The sequence below is a fragment of the Anopheles gambiae genome, chromosome 2 (assembly GCF_943734735.2).
Source record: "Anopheles gambiae chromosome 2, idAnoGambNW_F1_1, whole genome shotgun sequence".
NCBI lineage: Eukaryota > Metazoa > Arthropoda > Insecta > Diptera > Culicidae > Anopheles > Anopheles gambiae.
This window is the reverse complement of record NC_064601.1, coordinates 3,858,135-3,884,974: the sequence shown is the minus strand read 5'-3', so window position 1 is coordinate 3,884,974 and position 26,840 is coordinate 3,858,135. Positions and strand designations below refer to the sequence as shown.

General features: G+C 45.8%; 1 protein-coding gene and 1 long non-coding RNA gene across 8 annotated transcripts in view; both read left to right on the top strand.

The window, feature by feature from the left end:
* LOC1281806 (microtubule-associated protein Jupiter) overlaps positions 1-26,840 on the top strand; it is a 112,880-nt gene that overhangs the window by 49,432 nt on the left and 36,608 nt on the right. For 3 of the 7 annotated variants that reach the window (XM_061641200.1, XM_061641203.1, XM_061641195.1), the window contains exon 1: positions 24,546-24,649. The exons of 2 other annotated variants lie outside the window; for them this stretch is intronic. The gene's annotated coding sequence lies outside the window, so the exon portion shown is untranslated. 2 more of the 7 variants (XM_061641198.1, XM_061641196.1) reach the window with 2 other exon arrangements.
* LOC133391071 (uncharacterized) lies at positions 9,678-26,840 on the top strand. Its single transcript, XR_009764564.1, has 2 exons — positions 9,678-18,534; positions 18,657-26,840. It is a non-coding gene; the product is annotated as an uncharacterized LOC133391071 (long non-coding RNA).

The window sequence follows — 26,840 nt, the reverse complement described above, 5'->3', positions numbered from 1 at the left end:
GCCAATGACCAGCGCGGGTGAATGCTTTTTCAAGCAAAAACGGAGCAACAGAAGGAAAAAGTCAAAAATTTGAAAAGTCACTGCACACGTTGCGCGCTATTCACCTTGCTTCCTGCACGCGTATGTTTTCACGCTACGAGAGGAGAAGTAGTGATGGATGATCGTTAAATGCGCCCAGCCGTCACTCTCGATCGCTAATCAATAGTGGACGATAATTTAGGGCGAAATGATGAGGCTTGGTGTTGGAGGAGGCTACCTTTTATGACGTCTTACTTTCCAATGCTGCGTTGCACAGCGAGGGCTATTGGTGGGAGCGTACAGAAAAGGGCAAATCGAAGGGAAAAACAAAATTACCTTTCGACCCTGCACAGCTTCCGCAAGTGTGTAACGCCAAATGTTTCCGCTCAATTACGATCTGCGCTCTCGAAAGGGAGGATGTTACGTGCGCACACCGCTGGCGCACAATATTGGTGCGGACATATTATGCAAATAGGCAGAGTAAGCACGAGCGTGAATGATGTGTTTCGTATGAGGTGCATTTGTGATGCACTTACGCTCACGATGGCTATTTATTGTTTTGAAGTGTGTTGTTTCGATCAAAAGCAGTGATTAATTTTGTTTGTTTCTTTCCTTCTTCTCGTTGCAGGTACGTAAGAGCCTTTTTCGCGGCAAAATTCAACTACTAGAATGAAGTTGTGTCGACAAATGTGTGAAAAAGGCGGTAAAATGGATGATTTTGACATTTCTTAGAAGAAAAGACAAACCATACGTTCAATAATGCAAAGTGTCGTCAAAAGTATGTCCCTTGCACGATGCGAATTCGTTCGCGCGAGAGCGTTTAGGATCATTAAAGGTGATATTTTGCTTTGCGGCGGTGGCGGAGCGCGCTCTGCTTGAGCGAGAAATTATTAGTGCACGAAAGACGCACGAGCGCCATACATCAAACTTACCCGCAGGCTTGCGTACTGGTTTTAGCCACCGTTGATCGCACACTCACTTTGCTTGTGTTATTATTGTTATTTTACTTAAAATCGATCATCCTGCCGTGGTGTGGGTCCTGCGGCGTAGAAAACTACACGCGAGTACACCACCCAACCCGCGATCTCATCTTCCAACACCATCTGGCATTGGGCTTGGGACCGCCGCACTACACCAACCATGGTTTGCGTCTTTGTGGTAGCATAATTATGCTACTTCTCGCCATACGCCCTAGAGCGGCATACACACACACACAGTACTCTTGGACACATATTGGCCAGCTCTGGAAGTACTTTTTGCCATAGGGAAATCGAACCGTAGCGTCGCATCATTTGGCACCATCTCTCGCTGGGCGCATTAAACACAAGGTGACGGTGGTGCGCGTGCGAAAGGCGAGAACGGAGCTGGGAAAATAAAATCATTCCCCATGGCGATTTGAACCGCATCCATAGGTGGGAATGGTGGTGGTGGTGTCGGTTGTTGGTGGCGCCATTCGTTTCCCGGTGTGTGCCGGTTTGACTATTCCAAGGTGTCCGAGGGTAGCGGGGATATAAAATTAATAAAAACCCATTTAACTGCCACCGCCGTCGCGTATTGGGCAGGCGGCCACGCGTGCCGCCCCGTCCACGGCAAGTGATCAGATATTTGCATTTGTTACGCTGTATATTGGGTTCCGTTTGCTGCAGTTCCGAAGCGAGCATGGAGGCTTTTCCTGCGTTGCTGCGGGGCTATCGGTTAATCCACGGTTGCCGATCGGACTCGAACGATGGGTGGTAGTTTGGGGGGTAGTGGTGGTGTAGTGCATCGGGAGAGTCAGTAATCATCCCCACGAGGTGCACGAGAGCTGAAAGTAGGCTGCACTCGTTTAGTGGTAAATGAATGTTTATTAATTTCTCTCCACACGAATCTGCCTTTTAGAGGGTGGCGGCGGTGATGTCGTTTGCATTTGCGTTACGTTCCTGTTACTATGTTGTTCTCTGTGCTGACAGCAGGGGAGCTGAGACAATTTAATGCAGGCTATTTACTTAAGCAATGTCGTAACATTAGCTTCTTTTGAATGAAGAGCTGTGTATTGAAGATCAATTGCTTGGTTAGGAGCAAAAAGAAGAGGCTCAGCTATGTTTTGAAGCCTGAAAGATGAATTGTAATAAGTTACGTTGCTATTGAAGATTGTATAAATCGATACTCACGGCAGGCCATCACAAAATATACTTACGTACTGCGTCATTACATGCGCTTCAGTATTTTGTATTCTGTTGTATTAAAGTGGATCATTCGTGAAAGAAATTATGCATTAACTTTTGAGTAATAGTTCCTGTTTCCACTATGCCTCGCTCACCAGGCGGTCCAACCGTTCTTGGCGATGGGATAATCTCCGTGGGATTAGAAACGGACAGCGTTGACAGCTCGAATGCTAGATGCAAGTCTGACAGGAAGGAAAGGTGTTGATTTGATTTGCTTTTCTCAGCATTCAATCTTCAGTCAATCAGCTAGTCAGCCAGTCAGCCAGTCAGTCAGTCAATCAGTCGAGCTAGTTAACGGGGGTTTAGGCTCACTGGATTGAAGAACGGGTATCGGGAAGCAACGGATGCAATGCAACTCTCATACTCCTGGCTCTTGGTAATCGATTTGAGCGATGGACACAAGAGGAAGACGGAAACCTGAAAAGAAATAGCGCAGCCCCAGCCTTCTGGTGAATGCCACGATGGCTCATTCGTTAAACCGAGACGAATTGCAACAATGTCCCTGTCCGGAATCATTATTGTGTGGAGCAGCAGCAGCAGCTCACGATGAAGAAGTTTATTATCGTCCATTTTTGCATATATTCGGCCAGTGTCACGGTGAGCTGTCATTTATTTAACATTCAAAAAACCCTCGATCAATCGTGTGTTGTGGTGTGAGGGGAAGGAAATCGATAACTGGGGAAAATGACATTCGCAGATTGATTGAAACGGAATAAGGTTAAATCGTGGTTGGTGGTTCCACTTCCGTAATATTTCCTGTAAACGGTTTGAATGGAGTGGTGACATTTGATTTAAAGCTTCCAAATTTACTCGAATATTGAGTTTTTCGGTTTCGGAATTTGTTTCGCGAAACTAGTGAGGAAGGGAACCATAGAATTCGATTTGGGTCATAATGATTTCCGCATTTGCATAGTAATGTGATTTTGAACACAGTTGATTATAATAAAATAAATCCAATCAAAGCTGGGAAGTAAAGCAAAGTTTATGTGTAGCATCAAACAAACTTAGTTTCCTTAAATTTTCCATCAAATTCTTATCCGTTTGCAAGCAGTAGGCAAAACGGTAGTTTAGGTTATGAGAATGAAAAATGCTGTTGAATAACCTCACACTGCATGACTGTCAGTTTTGTGTACGCCATGGTTGGTATTTTGAACTCTATGTGCATTGTACGAGAAATAGGGGACGTCTCGGAAGGCTCTACAATCGAGGGGATGAATCGAGTGGTAACAGGCACACAGTGGGGAGCTAGACCAATACGATCGATTTTCAATCCACCGGGATGAATTCACTTTCCTAAACATCCCATTGTATCCGACTGCTGGTGAGTCCAGCACCGCGAGGAGGACCACAACCGCCGGGCTGTAATTAGATTATGTTCACTTGAATTACACACGCCCTTGCATTCACCACCGGTCATCATCGCTTCGCCATCGTTGAAGTCTTTCGTCGTACGCTGACCAATGACGGAACAGAAGCGGCGGGAGCATTTTGGACCCTTTTTAGCTATAGAAATGATGAAAGATGACGGAAAGGTGAGGCATTCCATAAAAAAAACGACGTGTCCATCGGATTGAACGTGTCCGTCGAAGTCTGTCTATGCGCATTTGCATGTTTTTTTACGGTTTGGAGAAGGGTCGCTGTTAAGCGTATCGAATCGGTACGATCGGCATTCGGTTGTCAAAAAGAGTACATCGATCGTCGTTCTGGCTGGGGTTGAACCGATAATCTGGCTCTTCTGTGACTGGTGAAAGTGGAGCACAGGAAGATTGATTTTTTCCACGTTAAGTAGTTTAAGTACAGCTGTTCGAAGACGAGCGTAAGGATACAATTAAAATTGGTAGTATGTTTAGCTTTAAATTCAATGGTTTGCTCTTGTGTTAGTGTGTTTACACCCACGAAATGGTTATCGATCCAAAAATATCCACAAACAAAGTTAACGAACGCCGTGCAGCATGAGTAATAAAGACACATGACATGACTCTAGCAGTGTAGATAGTGTGCATGCTAATTCACACAAGCAAAGCTCAGCGGAGACGTAAATAGCTCATTTGGCGAAATAATAAAACAAAAATGCTTTCCTGTCTCTCGCATGCCAGCTCCTCCAACCAACACAGGTGGTAGAAGGGCTTGGCGCGGACTTTCCTCTCAGTCGGCGAAGAACATAAAGCGCCCATGTCTTTTCTATCGCTCGGTGGTACATCGAGAGTGGGAAACACTCAGCGGTTGCTACTAAAAAGCCAACCGAACATGGGCGTCTAAAGTACGGCGTTTTTATAGTTTTTAATAAACACACTATTAATTAAATAGGAGAAGAAAACAACGCACGTTGTTGCTCGTAAACACACTGCACTGCACCGTTCTCTTCTGCCCTTTAGGCATCGGTCCGTATTACGCCCGCGGTGGAAAAGCGTTTTCCTTCTGTCGTTCGTGCGGGAGAGAAAGGGTTGTTTGTTTGTAATGTGTTTTCTTTTTGCAAAGGCCTAGCGGTTCAACGCTGGTCGGTTTCTTCCAGTGGGATGAAGTTTCAACCGGCTAGGGCAGTGTAGTGTGCAGTGGAGCAATTTGCACTGCAAGCTTCGTTTTAAGCTGTTTGAAGTCAGTCAAACGAAACTATATAGAGCACAAAAGTGGCGAGGAAGAAGGTATGCGCCTGGTTCGACATAGCCATGGCGCAAAAGGCAACAATTAACCCTTGAACCGAGCGAAACGTTTTAGGCGTGGAACGGTGCAGTGGGTGTGTGGGTACTTGTAAGTGGCGGAGGAAACAAATGGTTCACGAAAATAACTGGTGGTATAGTTTTTCCTAATGCTTTCCCATCTTCGTCGAGTGCGGTTCGTTCTTGACGAGGTTCGCTTTTGGGTAAAGTGCAATTGACCCGGCTCGCAAAAGCTACAAACACATTAGCGCAATGCAGTGCAAGCCTTTTCGGAATGGGGCACAAGAAGAACGAACACAGCCGGTGCACTTTGGGCGGTGGTGTAGCACGACATCGTAAATTCCATCGTCCGCTGGCGGACTGGCGGAGAGTGCAATTCCCTTCCATGTGGCCACTTTGCCGATCGTTTCGGGAAGTGATTTGATTTCTTCACGATCCACGATCACGCACAGTTCCGAATGCGCGGGATGAGGGCGAAGGGAAGTGGCCAACGATAAGGGGGTGATGTATCCGCCCCGGTTTCGCACATTCGCAAAGCCGGAGATTAAATCGTAATAACGATAATCGTAAAACCAGGGAGCTGCTCATCCCGACCACAGCGCTGCTCCATTTACACTCACTCTGGTCGGTGCTTACCGGTGCAGTCAGTTGGAAGTGGAATTAGTTTTTTGTGTGTGTGTGTCTTGCGTTACTGCTGTGATGCACTTTCTGTACCTTTCGAAAAGTGCATGCTGCTCAGCTGCTGCAATGCTCAAGCAGCCAACCCCAGACCACTTGCAGTGAAACTCCTCCGTGGGGCGTGTGAGGTTTCCTCCAATTGCCAGCTTGCTTCTGTTACCTTTTGCAAAGCGCACCAGCAAAGGTGTCTAGATAAATGGGATAGATCACCTACCCCATTTGTTGGACCACGATCGGCCTTTCTATCTCTCGCTCTCGTTGCACGCGCCCCAGTGCAAGCTAAATCACACCTGGCATTAAACGCTGCCCGGCAACATCGCAACATTTCTATTTGACCCAACGATCTATTTTCCTTCGGCTCGGCGGGGTTAGTATGTTGATGGTGAAAAATGAAGGCTACACAATGTGTAACGAGACAGAGAATTTTACATTTATAGTGACTAAACGAATTGTAAATGTAAATAAAAACCATACTTAACAGCCTACACAAATAATTGGCTTTATTTTTAAATATATTTAGCTATTTCACCTTTTCTTCGTCCTTCTCTTTGGGCAGTTCATTGGTAGTGCGTGTTTGCGTGCGATGTTTCAACATTCGAAGTAATGAATTGGACTATTTTCTAGACGGAACCGGAAAAGGAACCTTGCTCGAGGACGAATGTTGTCGAAAGGGCGTAAAAGTAGCGGGATATGCGTGTCTTACTTTAGTGATAATGTTTCGTCTGTACCCTTGAACCATTGGTAGCTGTTAAGGACAGGTTGTGTAGGTAGTTGCTATCTGTTTGTAGCGTTTGCAGGTGTGATTAAACAGTGGCATGCGAAAATGTGCAATGTGGGAATTTACTTTCAATTTGCTTCACAGCAGCGAATGTATGTTAGATTTGTATCGTTCACTTTCTCTACTGCGGACACAAATTAACGTCTATTAGTAGAACGGGTTGTTGCAATACAACGATTTGATATGAGAAAAGCATCTGCGAATCTCTTCTTTACCCGAGCAAACCCTGCGAAACGCTATCCTGTGCGCTAATTGTAGATAATTTGCAGTTTATTAGGCGTTGTGAATGGTGAAAAATGGCTTTCCGCTCATGTTTGTCAACGATCGCAACCTATGACCCGCCCACACGACATCCTATTGTTGCTTAAACACACGTTACATTGTGATTAGCGAAAATTGTACAATTAAACTATCCCACGACAAGAAGACACACTGTTCTCACATCATTCCCACCAAACGGGAAACGGGAACCAGCGACGAGTTGCGTCGGGAACAGAAGGAAAACGTCGCTCCAGAATGTGATAATGTTGTTAAAACTTAATGTTCTCTCTCTGTTCATCTTCCTTTCACCGCTCTTTGGATACTTTAGAACGGGATAAGCCCATCTGTTTTCACCCCTCTCTCTCTCTCCTTCCAATTGGGTAGTCATGTAATTATGTTAATGAAATATTGTTTTTTAATTAAATAATCGGTTTTCCATCGTATACGTTCGAAAGACGAAACTATTTAGCACTGGGGGTCCCTCCCCGGGATGCTCGTCACACGAGAACAAGTTCGTGACCGGGGCGCCGAGAAACATGCGTTCATACGAGCGATGCCCCGTGCACCTTTACATGGGCGATCCCTCAGCATCCTAATGGGCCTCATTAGCGAATGCGGATGCCACCGATGCCACCGGATGGTTGGGAGGATTCTGCACTCTCCCATTGCACAGTGTATCGAAAAACAAAGCATCTTCTGCTGTTGCTGCTGCTGCTGCTGATGCTACACGATCATTCCCGCTAATGGGTTGCGTCCAGGTGTGTACCAGATCTCGGAGAAAGGTCGTTAGGAATGGATCGTTAACAATTGGTTCCGGTAGTGCAGCTTATGGAAATTGTGCGATCACTTGTGCAGATGTCGGTGTGGAGCACGAAAAGGCGGTACAAAGCATCGTAATCAAAAAGAAACAAATGATCGGGGTGGTCTTGTGAGCAAACTTGTTTGTTGTTAGCAGCAACTACTTTTGCTTGGCTGCGTTGGGTCAGTATATCCGAACTACTTTTTCCTTGATTATGGTAATGTGTGAGTGTAATGATAAATTCCTGGTGCCAATCAGGAGCAACCATTAGCAGGTTGCCGTGGATATTAGTAACAGCGTAATAGAAATTGTTCATGAAGAAAACGACGTATTTGGGAATTTCTACCGTATTTATTGCAGCGAGATACGTTAGAGCGAAAATCGTATTATTGTTTCATTAATCTCTAAGGTCATTTTACATGATCCCGCGATATAGGAAATGGCGGGTAAGGGAAAAACCTTTTCGCAATGCTCACCACATAACCTTTCACGTTCCTTCGGCTTGCGCCGAGCCTTCCAGTCGCGGCTTGACTCCGTGGTAAAGGATAGAAATCTAATTATGATCGCCAATAAATTCCTCGGAATTGTAAATTTGAAATTAGAAAACGTGACGCCGCTCTTTTCACAGAGGTTGCAGGTTGCACTCCCTGCACGGAAAGGGCAAATTGGGTCGAAATCGAACTGTGTGCATACAACTGTGCAACAAAGACAAGAAGCGAAGGAAGAACGGAGGTTGTTTTTTTTTTGCACTACAATTATGATAGTGCGAGAGTGGAGAGGGGGCAACACGCTGGGTTGGGGTTGTCGCACAATTTGCACCCCGCCGAAGCGCGATACCCATTGACCCTGGGCAGACTCACCTGCCCGGATTTAGCGCATCATTGACGCTCAACGCTAGAGAGAAAGTGCAAGTGCATGGAGTCTGTTTTTTCTTGTTTAATTTATTTTCTACTGTTTCGTGCACACGAATGCAGAGCTTCCGTACTTTTCTCGGATGGAATTAATTCGGTAAAAAATAAATACGGGTAGGGGAACGACAAAAAACGCTCTGCCTCTGCCGTGCAAAACAGCAGCAGAAACAGCAGAGCGATGGTGCCTCACGCCGCGGGATAAAAGATTAGAAGTTCGCAAAGGTAAAAGCCAATCGTTTCCAGGCACCTGTCGGTGATTTGCACTTGCGTAAAATCACAAATCTTTTGCCAGCCGATTGCGATAATTACCATATAATGGGGGGGAGTGGGAGTGTAAAAAGCGAAATTCGTGCTCGAGTAGGCGGAAAAACCACACAATCACTACCGTGCACACAGTGCTGCACTAGCTTGTTGCTTGCAGAAGGCGAAGAGAGTAATGCTCTGGTGGCTTTTTTCCCATTTGTAATGTTTGTGGCTATGGCTGCAGGAAAAGTGGGGGTGGTTGAGGTTGAGAAAATTTGTTGATAACACCTGATAACGTGATTACTGTTTTCGGTGCAGCATTCTCTCCCTTTTTTGTTTCAGGCGGAATAAATAAACACAAGGCACATCGTAATTGAACAACATTATTTGATAAATATAGCAAAAATGGTAAAAGTGCACTGGCTTTCTCTTTTTGTCTTCCTCATTGCATTGTACTTCTTCGATTCGAATGTGCTTAATGTTATTATGAACACTATTACTACGGAATAGATATTGTATTTCTGCAGAAAAATCAAACTTATCAACTGTAATGTTGTTAGGATAAAACCTTGATATCTGTTTTGAGTTTCCGGTTGAAGTATGAACGTCCTACTGCATGTCTTGAATTCTAACAATCGAATACCTGTTTCGTTGTGTTATGTGCTGTAAAGAAACTGCAACGTTCGCATAATAATCCCCATAGCAGAAGCACACAGCTTCCCATTCCAGGGCAAGCAGACATTCCGCTTGTATGTTCGCTACAGCGAAAAGTCCTGTTAATTGCTTAATTGCAACATCACGAACATTTAATGTTCTCCGCAGTGGCTTCTTACCATTCACCGAACCAGAAGACGTCTTGTACGTGTGTGCGTTGTGTTTCTTTCGCTTTTCCTCAATAAAAGTAAACGAGCAGCGCGTCTTGTTCCGATCCCATCCCCGTAGCTGATGTGAGCGATGATACCACCAACGAATGGTTCAAACGATGAAACCATAACCATCATCATCGTCCTCATCGTCATCATCATCATCTTTGCCCATCTGTTTCCCCAGCCGGGCAGGCAAGCGATGAAACTTGCATGCATGATGCAGTAATGCACGAACTGCACATTACCACCTTGTGCAGCACACGATCCCGTTCCGTGGTTCGTTTCAGGTCGCGTTTGGTGTGACTTGATTTTGAAGGTTTTGTGTGTGTCTGTATGCAACCACTTTCTTCTACCGATCGAAACTCACTCCTGTCTAATAACGCTCGAGTGAACTCCTCGTTCTCAGGAGGACGACCGAAACCGAAACGAAGAACTAAAAAAAGTCCATTGGAGTGTCACGTGCGATTACAAAGTCACACTTCACTAAGCTCACGACGCGCTGTCGAGACATGGCGAGCCTCAGAACAAGTTGATTATGAAATGGTGCGACAAGATCGCACAACATAATAGTGTGATGTCCATTTCACACACCCAGAAAGCTTGTGTGTGAGGTCGCCCGTGAGGGAACGGTTAGACGCTGTTGTGCTGTTGTGCAAGGGGTGGGAAAACACGCTGCGTTTTAATTCTGTACAGAGCCCGTGTCCGCGATAGTGTCATTTTGTACGGTGCACGAACTCGTTATGTTTCCGCTTGATCTTTCTGCTTTGCTGGGCTGGTTCTTTGGAACGGGCTCAGCTCTGTCAGGTTTAATTCGCCTCAGCGAGGCAACAGAAGTAGTAGTGGTGGCTTGTGCTTCGTCCGTCACCAGCGTTGGCACTTAATGGCACCCTGCAGGTACGTCGGTATGCTTACGAAGGGCTGGCTACCAACCGGGTGGGTAACATGGACGTTACACGGCGGCCCATAAACCACCAGGATCGGTGGAGATACACTGGCGATCAGGTCCTCCGTGAGAACAGAAAAGGAGAGTTTTAAAGCGATATAAAGCTGTCGGCTGGTGTAAGTTATGTAGGAGATTTTACTAACTTATTTCATTGCATTAAGTTTATTGGTTAGATTGTTTAATGGGTGTATCGTATAATTATTCTAACGTTGATAAAATAAATCAAATTAATGGCCTATTTACAAGATGAGTTTGTTTTTAAATGAGCATACTAAATTTACATAAATTTCGTCCCTGAAATGTTGGCAAAAAGATGGTTTGGATGCTTATTTATGGATTCACATTTTTAGCAACGACATTAATGCGCATGTGTGAAATGTGGAAAGATCCACAGTGATCCATATTCAGATCGTTTACAAGCAAAAATTTCTCCCATTTTACCTCCGAAAGCCACAGCGAAGCCACTACACCAGTGAATGTAAAATGTACACCATTAATCCAAGCTCATACATAACCCATCAAGCTTATCAGTAGTCACTACATCGACACCAAACATTGGGCCCGCAAAGTGGTTGAGAAGCTTGGCTAGGGGGTGCAGCGGTCGTAGAGGTTTCGTTTGGTAGTTTTATTTTTGCTCGAGTGAGTTTAACACTGATTTGACATTTTGCTCCAAATGAGCAAACATCCGTGGAGAAACGGGAAAGTGTGTTGTTGTCGCGCCCTCCTGGTGGTGTGTCATCCACGTTCGTTTTGTTATCGCTGGAAAATAAAAGCTGCCTCAGTTTGGCGAACTTTTATCATGTTTTGCTAATCGCTCTGCACTTCCGGTGTGCAATTAATATTAATCACTGGATGGAAATAAACGGACAAAATGCAAGCGACAATAATGCTCACCGTCGTCTCTTGTTTTACTTTCGAAGCTGTAAATAAAGTCAAACGCGTTCAGTGGTGTCATGAACTGTAGGTACGGTGGTTTTGATAAATAAATAAGCAGTAAAATAAATTATACGCCCTTGGGGCGAATCTTATCGTGGTGAAAGATTGGCGCACTTCGCTGAAATAGTAGTTGCTAAATATTGCATTTTTGATTAATCACACCTTATCGCGATGGTAGCGATCTGTGTTTACCCTGTCATGATGTTTGATGTTTTGGGAATATTTTCTTTTCTTCGATGTCAATCTACGAATCGGTCGCACCCTTGTGGCATAAGAAAGTATAACCTCTTCATTTCACGCCCCTCATCGCGTGGATAAGATTCTGCCGAGTGATGGAGTGGTGGGGGTTTTCCCCTCTTTATTTATGTGCACGAAAAGGTCCTCCTTTTGCAGCATAATTCACGCGCGATGTCATTCGCATCGAGATGCGAAATGACACGCCGATAGAGGTCGGTAATTATCTGCACCGTTTCATCTTTGCTCCGCGCCCATTTTTCCTACGGTTGCTGATGAAGAGCGCTGGGATATAGTGGAGATAGGAGATAGGAGACAGGAGAGAGAGAGAGAAACACGGTGCAAATACTCATCCATTGTACCGGTGGTGTAGCATCTTGCAATCTCAGCGAGGTAATGCTTGACGTAAAATAATGCCTGCATATCGAGACGGCTGTGGATGCAGACGACCTCTGCCTGCCTTGGATGGCTTGAGTAATTATGTGTTCGGTGTAGGTTTATAGGTAACATGGCTGCATTCCTTTCCATGGGGTGAGAAAACTGTGCTTTCATGCATTCTGGGTCGCGCCATAATGTTGCATTACGGTTGGCTGGATATGTAACTTACTATACACTGAAGAATGTTGTAAAATGGAATGAATATAAGGAATTCGTTCAATATTTAACTGTACAATGGTTAAAAGCGATCTCTTGAACAAACACAGTTCCGGTTGTATATTTGTTACAAATTATCTCATAGTCAGATAGGTTTTAGAAGGCTATCCGTCACTAAATTCATTTGCTACTGTTGCTATTTACTTCTTTTTCTATTCGATGGTCACAATATTGATCGGAACGTTCAAATTCGAGTTCCTCGCGTTTACCACCGTTGAAGTCTTTTGTTGAATTGCTCAGAGTGGTCGCTAACGATCCACGGCAATAACACAATGAGGCACGACAGTTGACGGAAATGTGATCGTGGTCTCACGCACAATTACACATGTTTCGTTACGATTTCCCATGTTTCATTCCCTCCCCCCGGTGACAATGTCTTCGAGTGAGGTCGCTGCATGCGGTCACTTTCTATGCGTACTTCACTGCTGCCCCATAGCAATGAAACTTCTTTCACCGTGTCCGTGTCGGAAACTGGGAAAACCTCACAAGTAGTCGAATTACATCCGCGAACGAACGCTCTTGTATGTCGGATTAAATGATTGCCATACATACGTAATTTATTAATTATCTTTTTGCCCTCGCGGCGATCATAACTGGATCATCCAGCCAGCTTTGAAATGGCTTGAAGCGTCTCCCAGGCGGTCGTTTTGATGTTCCAAGTGGTTCACATGTGCATGTATCGTTTCTCGCTTGGGACATAAATTTATTCTCCTCTCTGTAGTGGTCCTGGTGACATCTTACGTGGGAGTTGAATAAGTTATCGAAAGAAAAGAGCAAAGCATTGAAAAGATTGACTTAATTATTTCAAATTAGCCTAATCGATGAACCGGAAATAGATCACCCGTGTTAGCGTGCCTACAATTCTGCCGCCTTTCCTGCCCCTTCTGGGCTGTGCAATGTGACTTTGCTTCGGCGGCTGTGCCATTTTCAATTGACCAACCATATCCATTTCACCTATGCATAGCTGTGTGTGTGTGTGTGTGACTTTGAACCTCACCCTCGTATCCAATCGTTCATCGCTCGATCGCATTGCGCTCGGAAAAGTCAAAAGATCATTCGTTCTCTAATTATTTTCCACATAATTGCGCCGGGTCCGGTTGGTTTGTTCGTTAATGTCGCCGTCTTGCTGAGCCGGGCGGAATGAATTGCACACGGCACAGTTTTTTTTTCTGCGCCCGCGACCGATGGAAATCGCTTTCAGGTTGAGCTTTTATTGAACCGTCTCCAGTGTCATAGTTCCCTTACCCCTCCTGCCCGGTATCAGTGCCACTAGGGCTGCGGTATGTGAGCACAAAGTAAAAGTAATGACAGCATGGCAATAGAATTAAAATATAATCCCACCCACCCAATGCAATGTAGACGCACAGGGGAAGCGAAGGGTGGATTTCTCCTGGGAAAGCATGGCTGTCAGCCCGTGTTGTGTGTATGTGTGGGTCAGAGATAAAACGGAGCAAACTTCGGACTGCAACTACGGCTTTCGGTTTTAATGATTGTTGACAGATCGACGGTGTTTCCGTTTTTATCATGTCAGAATGATTTACTGCCGGGTGAAAGAAGCGGCGGTACGGGCGCATTTCACCACAGGGAGGGGGTTTTGTTTTTACTAGCGTCGAGCGCACCTAAACCTTGAGCGCCTTTGTGACCGTTTGGATTGTGCAATCGCGCGTTGAATAATGTCTTCGATGGCGCTGGGGTATGGTTTTGTGGAAGCTCTGGTTTCACCGCATTTGTCAATTCTTTAATGTCACCCTGTGCGCGGTGTAATCCAGGAAATGGTTGGATGAATTGAAATGTTACAAAATGAAAGACCATTTGCAAAGCCCCCCATATAGTGTTGCTGCTGGCGGGTGGCAGTTTGTTTGCTGAGGAGCGCAAGCTTTCCCATTCACACCGGACACAGCGGACGCTAGCAGACCGCTGGGACGCTCATCTCACGGACTGTCAGAACGCTTGACACATGATCGGTTTATGCTTGGTTATTAAGCTATTCCTTCGCTGCATTGGTCGTTGGCACATCGTGGCCAAAACACGAGCACGATCACGATCTCTTCCCTGCTCTGCAACGAAGGAAGCAGCGAAACCTGGCATTCAAGACTGGCTGGCTGACACACGGACCACGGAGAGGCGTATGCATCAATTAAATGGTCGCAATCGTGCCCAAAATTGCAAATCGAATAGAAGTGCAATGGTGTGGAAGGTGGTGGAACGATTGAAGCAAGGGAGTGCCGTTCAAATGGTTGCTCCCCGGTGGCTAATGATGGGCACAATTGACAAAGATTGTCCAATTGGTTTCTTCTCGCCCGTTGGAATTTCCATGGAAGGGGAATGGTACAAATGGCAGAAAATCGAATGGGTTGTTAGCTAAAGCATGTTTACTGAAATGTGTGGAGTATTGGTATTGGGTGAATAAACAAGTTGTGAAAGAAGGTTTTTGATTTCATTCCTTAATTGAATGAACTTTGTCAACACTAGTAGGAAAATCTTATGGAGTTCCACGTAGAAATTGTGTCGTTTCTAAAAGATATATCAGTTTGATCTACTAACTAGGCTGTTATGGCACTTTCACTTGTAAACTAGCCCTGCGAGTTAATTGGCAAAGCACTGCTAGCAATGCTTGCGAACGTGTTCATAACCTAGGGATTGGATTAATTACAACGTTTTAAAATCTTTGCACGTGCTTGCTGCTCCGGATTTGAGCGCAATGGTGTACAATTACATTTTTGAACAGCTCGATCAACTGCTTGATCAATATATCATGTAGCTGCGGTGTTGATATATTTCCCAATAATAATTTATGCTGTTCAGGCCACACCACACCAGGGGTGTCTTGTACACGTCCACATCGGGGAGGAGTAAAGCATCCAGTATCCACCCATTGTTTGTAGTACCTACTCAACCATGTCCCAGTCGTATCGGGAAGGATAAAATCGATCAAGAAAACGGGGCACGCATACGCAAAGCACACCACCCACGGTAGATAATCTTGAGCGCTCTTGGGAAGTGCACTTTAATTACTTCCTATCAATCCGGTACCATCTACGAGGACGGCTCGAGCACAGCGTATCGAACGGAAAGATCATCGAGCATAAAACATCCAAACTGCACGCTGGGGATGTCCCGAGCGTGTGTGTGTCGCCTGTTGGGATACACCGGTACACAATCTCAGCATGGGACAAATATGTCAAACACATCTCGGATCAAGTTATGATGGCACCTTTTGATGCAGGGCGAGGGACCTTTTTCTTCTTCCTTCCAGCCATCTCTCGAACGCGGAGACTCATTGCTATTCCACCGACGAACGCGGTGCGCGCGTAGCCTGTTGTTCGCACTGTGTGACTGGCTGTAGGAATCAATGCACCTCTCGATGCCATGCCGTCGTCGCACGTGCATTAGTGATTGCGAACGGCCTGGTTACCTCTCAACCAGACAAAACATACTTATTATGGTTCAGCAACAGCAGGACACGCTCGTCGGCGGCGGCGGCGTTGCGTCCGATGGCTGACAACGTGTTTCTTTTCTAATGAGCACCGGAGCACAGTTTCGCCCGCTATAGGAGGATAGGAAAATTATTGCCTTGCTAAGGGTGTTTCCATCGCGCTAGACCGTGGCTGATTGCTGATCAATATAAAAAGGGCGGATTAGTGCGGCAGCGAGAGCGAAAGGGAAGCAGTGGAGGGAAATTAATCGGATCCACTAATCCGCACGGGGCCACCCAACACAAACAATGGTACAACGGTTGTTCGGGTGTGGATGCGATGGGTACGATCACAGTCATCAGGGCCGGACGGATCAGCAGGCTTCGGAGTTGAATGTTCTGCAAATGCGAAAGTGTAGCGAAGCATATGGCGAGCTGTAATTAAAATGTGTCAGAATATTTATTAGTCTAATTCAAATTATAGTTTATAGTTACGCTCTCGCTGCCGCACTAATCCGCCCTTTTTATATTGTTTGTTAGTCGGCTTTGATGTACATTCGCACCAGAGAGTGATGCAGAAATGAATGAACGTTAGGTTCGAAATTTATATAGAAAGTATTGAACAGAGGCTAGAAAGTACAATTTATTGGAGATGCAAACTTTGTATCGTTGTGTTTATTTCTATGCGAAAACAATGTATTGCAACAAGTATTACAACGATTACAAAATCATCGATAAACTGTGTTACTGTAATAAGGAGAGGATTTGTGTGTAGAATGCTAAGTGCACTCTAGCTTCTCCAATGCAGTTGCAGCCAGGCGAGCCATATGCTGCTTGTTTCATACCTCCTCCAGCAAAGTGCATTATCATAAGATGGTGTAAAAAATATTGTAATGTTCACTGCGCTTCAACGAAGCTGGATGGCGATTGGAAACCAAGGAAACAGTTGTTTTGATAGCAGAAAATCAAGTATCGAAAAGAGTCTTCTCTTTCTCTGTTTCCCTTTAGTGCTTCTTGATTGATTTCACTATCGAGACTACACTCTACTGCACTCTGGCAATTAAGAATTCGCATCTCGTGCCAGCTGTCGGCGGAAGAAGAACTGCTTTCACCGAGCAAAACATCTCACACCAGCGACGACTATCCATACCATATCGGGGAAGATCTTTCCAAAGATGTCTCGGTGGAACAAAGTCTAGACAAATCACAACCGCAGCGTCGGCGCACGGGTGAAATGATTCATTCAAGATGAGGTGCACAAGATCTTCTCATCATCCGGCTGGGGATCTCGCCGTACGTGCGTGCGTGTATCTGGTCCCGCTGATCGCACTATCTCTGCTTGTGGTGCAGCTGTGTGCAGCTTGCATGCATACCCCGTCCAGAAATAGAATCCACTGCTCACCAACTCTCCGGCAGAACGCTGTCTGAACGTCCAAAATGGCCCAGGCCCATGTAGCTGGTGTCCCGCAAGCGTGGTTAGCGTGCTTGGAATGACATAACCGAAGCAAGTGTTGGAAGAGGCTAGATGCGCGCGCCACTACCACCGCTACAGAGACCTATTCAGCGTGTGTGCACCCGATGCACTCAATTGAGTCAGCATATTAGCATTCTGAGTGCAGCAAACGGCCGTTCGGGTTTATGTTTCGCGCGTTTCCGTTCGCCTTTTGCTGGTTTCGTTTGCTCCCGTCGGTGGCTAAATTTATGCGCTCGAGTCCCCAATCTTGCAGTCTCTGGGTGAGCTACTAAGGCGCGGTGCAGAGCAGTCGGGGCGACCACGAGATGTAAAATAGCATAATCGTTTCGCGCTTTGCATCGTTTGGTTTTTGGTGTGCGCCATGTTCTTGCACGCGGTACGGTTATGTTGTCTGTTGGGAGCGTGCGTTTGGTTTTGTGCCGGTAGCATAGAAATAGACATATTTTTATCGTGTGTCTTGGCGAGTAGCAAACGGACAAGTTGTTGCACCTTCACGTTCTACGCAAAAAACGCGTGCAATTCAATGCAAATGAGTAAATGTTGAATCAGGTGTGTGGGAGCTCGATGTCCGATGCTTTATTTACTTGTTTGTTGGAAAACAGTGTTCAGTGTGTTTATTAAAACACAATCTGCACAATCGTGCTTCATATTTTTGTTTATTTACTAATGTGTTGCTTCGTGCAGTCATTTTTTTATAACTTATGGCATCGGAAAACGATTTGTTTGACATGACGCACGGCTAATAGTACGATTGGTCTTGGAACATCTGACTGCATCGTGCACTAATTGCTACACGATCCTACCGAAAAGCAACTATCTATCCCTGGTTCGAGGCTAATCTTTTGTCAGCTGTCACGAACTGCGAGTGAGTGAGTTGATTGTACCGTGTTTTTGAATGAAGGGAATGAACTGAAAAAGAAACGCAGTAATCCGTTCTCTCCTGACAGGGATGCAATAGACATAGAAAAAATCCCTACGTGGGTAGTCATCGTTTAAATCTCGGATCATAATCGAACATCAATTAAATTTCCTTTCTATTTCACTCACGCGCTGGCATTGTTATTGACTCTTTCTTCTTTTCTCTTCTACTTGTAGGTAAGTTCGAGCAAAACATGTTGCAGAGACTGTCAACGATGTCGTGGATACTTATGTTAAATCATTTGTAAGAGTTTATGTTACGGTATTTGTGTTGTATTTATATATCCTACTGAAGATACAAGTAAACAAAGCAGAATTTGATAAAGCATTTATTTTACAAAGCAATATGTATGCAGCATAATCTTTAATTGTATCGGGACTAATTATAGTTACAATTAGCTTCCGATTCGTGCCTCGACGCAACGAGCAAACAACCAACGAGAGCAACGAGAAAGGGAGCTGACGGCGGTTTGATTATGAGGCGCACACATACCGATGCCTCAGCAAAAAGGCCCTTTCACCTGTCCCGTTTGATCCATTCTGCGGTACGTTTGGTCGTTCACCGGTGCCGCCCCTTCCCACCCCAACCCCACCAGTTGTGTTTGATCTTCTACAGCGATGTTCGGCACAAGCTGGAATTTATCTTTTTTTTGTTCCTTCCTTATAGAAAATGGTTGTCCACTCTGTCCAGGCAAATGCAATGCACCCATGAATCATCGGAAGAAAAATGTGAGGCGCACGTGTTTGTTGTGTTTTCCGGCGACGAGAAAAGAATCGTCGCTGCGCTTTGGCGCTTGTCATACCACAACAGCGCACACCATTGACAATTTGGTGAAAGGAGAGCTCTCTTCTGTTGTCGCCAGTGCTCTTGGTGATGAAATCAAAGCAAACGAGCAGATCCCTGGCCCTGGCAGTCACACGAGCCGAGAGCCGTGTGTAGTGGACGAGGTTTTGAATGAATGCATCTCTCGGCACTTGTTTGCGCGCCGGGCGGAAGGAACGCAAGATGGATTGGATTCAGCCCTCAGCGAATGACGTGTTAGTTTCCCTTTTCCTTTGGGGTTTTTTTTCGAAACACACTCCTAGATCTAAAAATAATAAAAACGAAAAAAGTGAAAGAGCATAAAGATGCCATGGGCTGGAGATTTTCCCTTTTTCTGATCAATAGCAACGTGTTGCATCATAGCCCGCTGGAGGTTGAACGATTGAAAAGGCTTTGCACAGTAGCATGTACAGGAAATTATGCACTATTTTGCAAATCCCGTACCGAAAAGTGTATTTGCATGTGTGTGTGTGTTTTCATCTGTGGCCGTTCTTGCTCGATTGGCGTTCCTCGCTTGGTATGGGGTAACATCACCTTTCACTTTTGCAACGAAATCAGTCGCAGCGGTAAATATTTTCCTTTTGGTCGGCCACACTATGGGGGGGGGGGGGGGGGGGGAACCGTTTGATTTAGGCTGGCAGGAATTTGGGCAGCTTTATTTTCGTACATCGTCTTCTCGAGCGCTCTCTCTACAGTGCTCGAGGATGACAAGCAAGTGGGATGAAATGCGTTTTGATGGAATGTTTGTCCGGTTGGGAATGCACCAGGGAGAGAGGCTTTCGAGATCAGTTTGGCTGTGGTCGGATAAATCTAATGACGGAGCTATTGTGCTGGAGAAAGGGTGCTTATTTGGAGTGTGGTGGATGTGGCAACATTTTATGGGCGACCTTGAAATTTCGATCTACGTTAGAGTTCAGTTTCACTTATGGGGAAATAATATCATTGAATGATTCTTCTGTGTGTGGAATAATTCCGTATAAATATTTTCGACTCCAAGCCTAGCGAGGAATACGCTACTTTCTCCCAACAATGTGTACTTTGGCCAAACGAACTAACCCGGAAGTGCACATATTTTCACTCGCAGTTTATGCACTTGCCTCGTCTTTTACTGTGTGTTTCAGTGTGATCTACCCTACACGAATGTAGCATAAATGTGTTTTGGGTGTTCTGAGATGTTTGCACCCTCGTAATAATACGTCCCGCGGATCATGTTTCGGACGTGATGACATAATGAAAACAACGAACTCCGTTCAGAAAAACAGCCGCGAAATGATTGTCAATGTTAACAAGATTTTGTTTTTTGTGGTCTATGAGTTTTGTAGAACATGGCAGAGTGAAAGAAAACAAAACATTCCCTGAAGGATGTAAGAAGCCGGCGGAGGAGAAAACACCCACTGCATCCACTGGAAGGTACCAGCGGTAAACTACGAGAAACTCTTCATCGAACGTCACACGACTCGCACACGGACGGAGCCGAGCCGCCGTTCCATCGTGTTTTGCGGTGCTTCTATAAATCATAAAACATCTCATGTGTGGAAATAAATATAATGATGAAATGAAGCAAGTGAGAAGAAGCCTCGAAAAAAGAGCAATGGCAGCAGTAAGGAATCACGCTCATAGATCCCCTCCATTCCTCATCATTGGCCGTTATGTGTGATGAAGGTTGGTGTTGCGGTGAAATGCAGAGGTTTGCAAAAACTCTGAAAAAGAAGTTCCAAAACCGCTACCATCGATGCAATCGGGCTTTTTCTTCGATGCGAATCGGGGAAGAGCAGTGGTACAGAATGAAAGCATGCGAGTGGAATATTGGTGGAAAATTTGCCAAAGTTTGTGTGTGTGTGTGAATCGAGCTTTTGGCCGGGAGAAAATGTGTCGAAAGAGGGTAAAGAAAGATGAGTCAGGCCACAAACGCGACCAAGCGAGCAGCAGCGCGCACACCTGGTGGACTCCTCCGCCGGGGTTGATTTTTCCTTGCCACGAGGGATGCGGCGGCAGCTCTTGTTGCTTTTATTTCGGGCTTCGGTTGGGATGCTTCACCGACCCGGGCAGAAGCGCCGTTAATGCCACCGCTAAGCCTTCGCATTACCGGCAGCGGGATTTGGGTCTGCTGTGCGGCGGATGTCGGTTGTGTTCTTTTTCCCTCCCGTTCGCTTCCATCGCGAAACTGCTGCTGCCGGTGCGGCTGACTTTTGCGTTGGTTCCGCTCACACGGCCGCCACATACGGTGTTTTCACGTACGGTGTTTGGATGGATGAGCTTGTGTCGGTGTATGTGTGTGTGTGTGTACGCTCAGTACACTTTTTGTTTGGTTTTGATGCTTCTAATGCCCAGCGCTGCTTACTTCCGAGCTTGAAGTACAACCAACTCGACAAAGCAAACGGTACAGTTGACGTCGATCGCACCAGACCAGACTCCGGAGCGACGACTCCGATTTTCGAACGGTCGTGATTTTCGTCGACCCAATTTTGTGGCGCAGATTCAATCGATGATGTTCCGACGATTGATGGGTGGGATGGAGTGTGGTGTGGATTTGAAGGAGTGATGCTGGCTCGTGGATTGTCCAGCCCATTCCCAAACGATTCGGTGGACGGATCCACACTGCCGGAAATCGATAAACGGAAAGTGAAGACTCTAGTGGTGGGCCCCTTTTATTTCACCCCTTTTCCCAAGAGCACTTTCGGACACTTTCGATCGATGGAAGAAGTTTTCGTATGTTGATTGCTTTAGGGGGACACTACTGAAAGAGAGTTGAGGGTTTTCGTAACGGAGGAAAATTTGCAGATTGCCACTTGAAAGCACCGAAAGCATCGAGCAGGCAGAGTCTCGCTCATCATCCTCATTATCGTACAGGAACAGGTGCTCCAGACGACGAAAAATAACATTTACCGTAGGAGCGCTTCAAGCAGGCCCATGAACTAATGGGTAGATTACAAAGGGGGACAACTTTTGCATGAAGTATGAGTCTCATCTTGCACTCCAACGTGTCATGTCCGGCGGGCTCTTGCGTTCGCGACCTCTTGACGGGGCCGGCTCTGGTATAAAAGGTAGGAATGTGTATTGTGATTGTTTTCAAACAAAACGAAACACTCACTGAAACATCAAGGTGGCTGGTTCATCAATGAAAGGGAAAATATCTTTTCGGAGTTTCTCGATCGTGTCACGTACGGGGTACAGGGATGAATGGGTAATGTTTTGAGAGACGCTTGAAATAAGCACACCAAGCGTTATGACGCCAAGTTATGTTGTTTTTGTTTGTAAGGTGTGTGTCTGTGTTCAACTGATTTTTTTGGTATATTTGCGAAATCTGGCTTTTTGCTTCATTGGCGTCAAACGTTAATTTGTCTCACAGTGCAGACAATGCGCAACTGCTCTGTGAAGGTAGCGTTCAACACACAAATAGCTAAACAATCTTAAAAAACGTGTCCGTTACGCACAATTCAAAGTCACTGACAACAAGGGTGCGAAAAGACGATAATTTTTGCACACATGCTCATGTCGCCGTGTCGCGAACGATTGAGCCGGAAAACGAATGCAACGCATCAAATCACGCGCGTCACCTGGCGCGGCGCGTCAACAGTCAGAGCCAATAAAATGTCATTTACCCTCCCCCACTAAACTATCGCATAGTAGAACGGTCAGAACAAGAACCTTGCGTTGGTGCAATGGCTGAATGCACTCGCCGATCGTGGTTGTGTCGGAATTGTCTGCGAACGCACGCGGGGCAACGGGTGACTTTGGTTGGTGGTTGGTGGTGATTAGAAGGGCAAAAGGAAGAATATCGGCGTAACAAACCAATAGAAAAAAGGCGAGACTTTCCGCTCGGTTGGGCAACCACCGCAAGCAAGCCAAAGCCAGGAATGGGGAGATGGTTGGGTGGGGAAGGCAGTCAAAGACAGACAAAGGCCCATTGAACCAAGACATCGGACAAGGAGAGGAACAAAACGGCTGTATCGGCGGTGGGCTGTGGTTTACGGTGGATTAGAGCGAATCGAACGCGTGGTGGTGTGGAGTACGGGAAGGAATTTCTGGTACAAACCGTGGCCCGTGTCATAAAACTGTAGAACTAATTTTTGCCCATCACGCTCCACGGTTTCCGGCTGGAGGGAGGGCGTTCAAACAGGGTGGTGTTGTTCGGATTGATTTACGCAAATGACATCAAACGTCGTCGTCGAACGCGAATGGGCACAATTGAAGACGAGCTTCTTCTTGTTGCCCATTGTTTTGATGGGTCTGAGAAAAGGCCCTAAGAACGGCATCTAGTCGTCGTTTGGGGTGTGGGGTGTATGATGTATTAAATGCTAAACCTTCACCCGACGGATCGATGTCAGTAGAACACTGAGGATAGATTACTACACAGCGTGTTCGCTGCGATATTTCCTGCCCGGAAAAAAGGTGTACAGGCAAACGAAAGACACTCATAATCCCGGCTTACGGTGACGGGTCTGTCATCATGTTGGAAATAAAAATTAAATCCACTGTTTCGATTCGAAAATCCAAAACGCTTAGCTGCATAAAAGCACCACCACCCTCGCCGCCGCGCACCGGGCAGTGGAAATCGAAAATCGTACCGTCAGATATTTTGATAGACGTCGGCTTAAGACGGCTTGCGCGACGACGCGGCGGTGCACAAGGGATGGAAATAAACAAATAAAATAATAAAAATACAGCTGACTGCTGCCAGACACGGTCAAGATTTGTGTAGCTGCCTTTCTCTCGCCACTCTCTGGGAAGTGTTTTGCTCCTAGCATTGGATGGAATACTTCTGGTGGTGTCTCTCTTTCTGTGCCGTTTTCTATGCGAGAAAAACTAGCTTTATAGTGAGCGGGAAGCAACATTAGTGGAGACTGTGATTTTATGCTGCGAGTGGTTGGACGGTGAGTTCCATGCGTACACTGTAAAATATTTCTGCTGTCACAAGAAAGTAAATTTGTTTTATTTACTTGTTTGAATTGAATGAAATTACAATAAATTTATCAAATTATTTCAATTTACCGAATCATTTTGAGTATTTCAAACATTCAAAATTACATCTAATTAAATTATTTTAATGGTGTGATTTGGTGCACTATAACATAACTAAATTGAAAAGCTTTGACTTATTGTGATGTCTTGTTTTAGTGCACAATTTGTATAGTTCCTTAGACACTTACATGTCTTTGCTTAAAACCACACAATATTGTTTACTACCACACGCTTTTCTAATGCTCTCCGTGGTGAGTGAAGCCGTGAGTTCTATGTTGTAGCATAGCTTTTCGCTCACGGTAACCCTTCTCCATGCTATGCTACAAGATCCACCGTTGTTCGAGTATGCTGAGCAGGAAAACACAAGAGAGAAGGGAGAGAAAGTGACTATTTTCATGAGAGCATGGTTAATCCGCGAAGGTTTTTGTTAGCATCGCCACTACAAATTCCGATGGGGTGGGGTTTTCGATTCACGAGCTAGTTGTACTGAGAAGACTTCACTGGAGAGACTGTATTGAAAGAGAGTTGTACTACAGCTTGGAATAGTTTTCCACCGCGTACGTTGGACCTGAGCGCACCGGCTAGTTAAAATGCTCTCTCGCGCATGCTGCTCACTGCTCTCATTCCTTTACAGCGAGTTTTCCGTCGTTGCCGGTGCTCTGATTTTCCGGTAGAGACACAAATCTCTCCCCAAACGCGCCTGGCTAGCGGGGAGGCGGACCGATGTTCACCCACCGTGTGGTCGCTCTCTCTCTCGTTCAATCTATGCTGCACTTTCCTGTGGGGTTGGATGGGCCCCATATAAAATGCCGCCAGCACCGTAAATAAAACCTTAGTCCATACTCCAGCCTCGTACCGTGCGCATTCGTACAGTGGTGGGTTTCTTGCGGTGGTTCATTTGTGTCTGGTGTTTGTTGTTGTCGTTGTTGTCTGTTCACATTCCGCCCTAGTGCAGACACGCGGCATTCGTGGAGTGCATCGGTGTGCCTACTACGGTTCTACGATTTTTCGTCCGTGGGTTTTTGTGTGCGCGCAGAACATTTTCCTAACAACTTACCGGGGGGTTGGGGCTTCTGCAACAGTGGCGCTATTCGTGTGCTTATGCCTATTTGCCTCTACCCCACTCCAATGAACACGAGCGAGAGTGTTGTGTCTGTGTGTGTGCGTGTTTTTCTGGTGCATAATATCCTTGCAAACGGCGGGACCTAGCCCTGAAGCAATGTGAAGGACTGCCACTTAGCGAAACTGGCTAGACAGTTGGACCTCTCGCCGAGCGCGCCCGTCTGGCAGCTCGCCCAAAGTCGCGGGATTAAGCAGCGTTGTTTGTGGATTGAATGAAAATTGTTTTCGCTACCCTTCTTTGGTGTGGCGTTTTTTGTCTGTGCAAAGTGCAAAAAAAAACCAACATGCAGAAAAGGGAAACGTTTTGTTTGCTTCCTTTAGAACCTGGGGTAAACTCCTGTGCGGGCGAACTGAGAATCGCAAGACATTTAGGACAATGAACTATGCCTGTGCACGGGTGCATGCGGTGTGGAACGATAATGGTTGAAAGAATTACGACCGGGAAAACAGGCTCTAGCCAGTGTTGTTGGTGACGGAGCAGTGAAAATGAAGCAGTGAATGAAAACGTGGCAGTGTTTTCGTGCTAAGAGAAGCGCCCAGTGGGATCAACCAAATCGAAAAGGACATAAACATTGATAGTTTTCTGTTGTCTCGTCTCACAATTACGGACTCTGTGAGCAGAAGTGGCACTAGGTTAAATTGGAAACGGGTTTTTTTTTTTGAGAATCGTTTTTCGGCAGACTTCTGAAGTTAAATATTGTCGCTTAAAGTTAAAAGAAATTACTTTCTTCCTTGATTATTGCTTTCTTGCATAAAACATGACCGTGAAATAATTACGATTTTTTATTGATCGAACAAACTGACGTCCCTCGTCTGCTTCCACAAAGACTCGTCTCGTATACTTTGGCACGTTCTTTACGTGTTATCAGATTCGCAGCATCCATAACCTTCACCAATGCAGTTCACATTGAGATAGTAGTTCGGTGGAGAGAGAGAGATGCCACACTTGCTGCTGACGTCACAGCTCAGATGATCCAGAAGCTCTTCCAGAAATGTGACCGTTCATTAGCAGCGGGTGGATGTCGAGCAAGCTTAAAGCTTCTTTCCCCATCCTGACGGAAGCGAGTATGCTTTTCTCGCTTTCACTTTCACATCCTGATCCTTTTGCCATCATGTTCCTGTGCACTGTAAAATCCACCATGTTTGTTCTTTTCTCTCCATTTGTGCACCATTTCCATGAGCTGCCTTTGGGAGCCATCGGAGTTCCGCTTTTGCGCGTTGCGAGCGTTGCGTTATCTCTTTTACGAAGCGTTCTGCAGCATCTTTCTCTGTCCGCACCGCTCTGGATGGATTCATTCATCGACCATCGGTATGTCGCATGTCGCTTGTTTTTGTACCGAGTCGTTTTCCTTCCCCAAGGGTATCCTGCTTGCGGCTACTCCCTCCCGTGCCCTGGCGATTGCTCGGTCGCATGGTTGCACGATGACTCACTGCGGCATTCCTGGCGGAAAACGCACACCAATACTCGCAAAGCATGGTTGTGTTTGGATGCTGGCAGACGATGCTCCATCTCGTTTCGTTGGTATCGATTTCGGGGGAGCTTTTGTTTGTGGAACTAACACTGTGTGGCAGCTCCAAGTCTTGCTGTAAATCTGTGGTGGGGTGTCCCGGAGGCCTGTGTTCCGTTGTCCCGCCACCGATGAGCTGGCTCGTAAAAACACAGAATGATGGAGAAGACTGCAGGAGCACGAATGTAGCACACACACACACACACACATACGGACGAAGCAGGGACTTGATTTTCCTCGTTCAGTTGACAGTTGTCTACGGAAAGATGCTTAGCTTGGTTCGCCATTTTGCTTTAGCTCTGTTTAAGATATTCTAAGTAGTGAGGAAAAGTCTGCCGAAAAAGAGTATTTGCTTTTAGGGCTATCTTAAGCTTGCAAAAGTAACTTCAATTCATTGTTTGTTTGTCTGAATTCTTTCTCCCTCGGAAAAAAACAA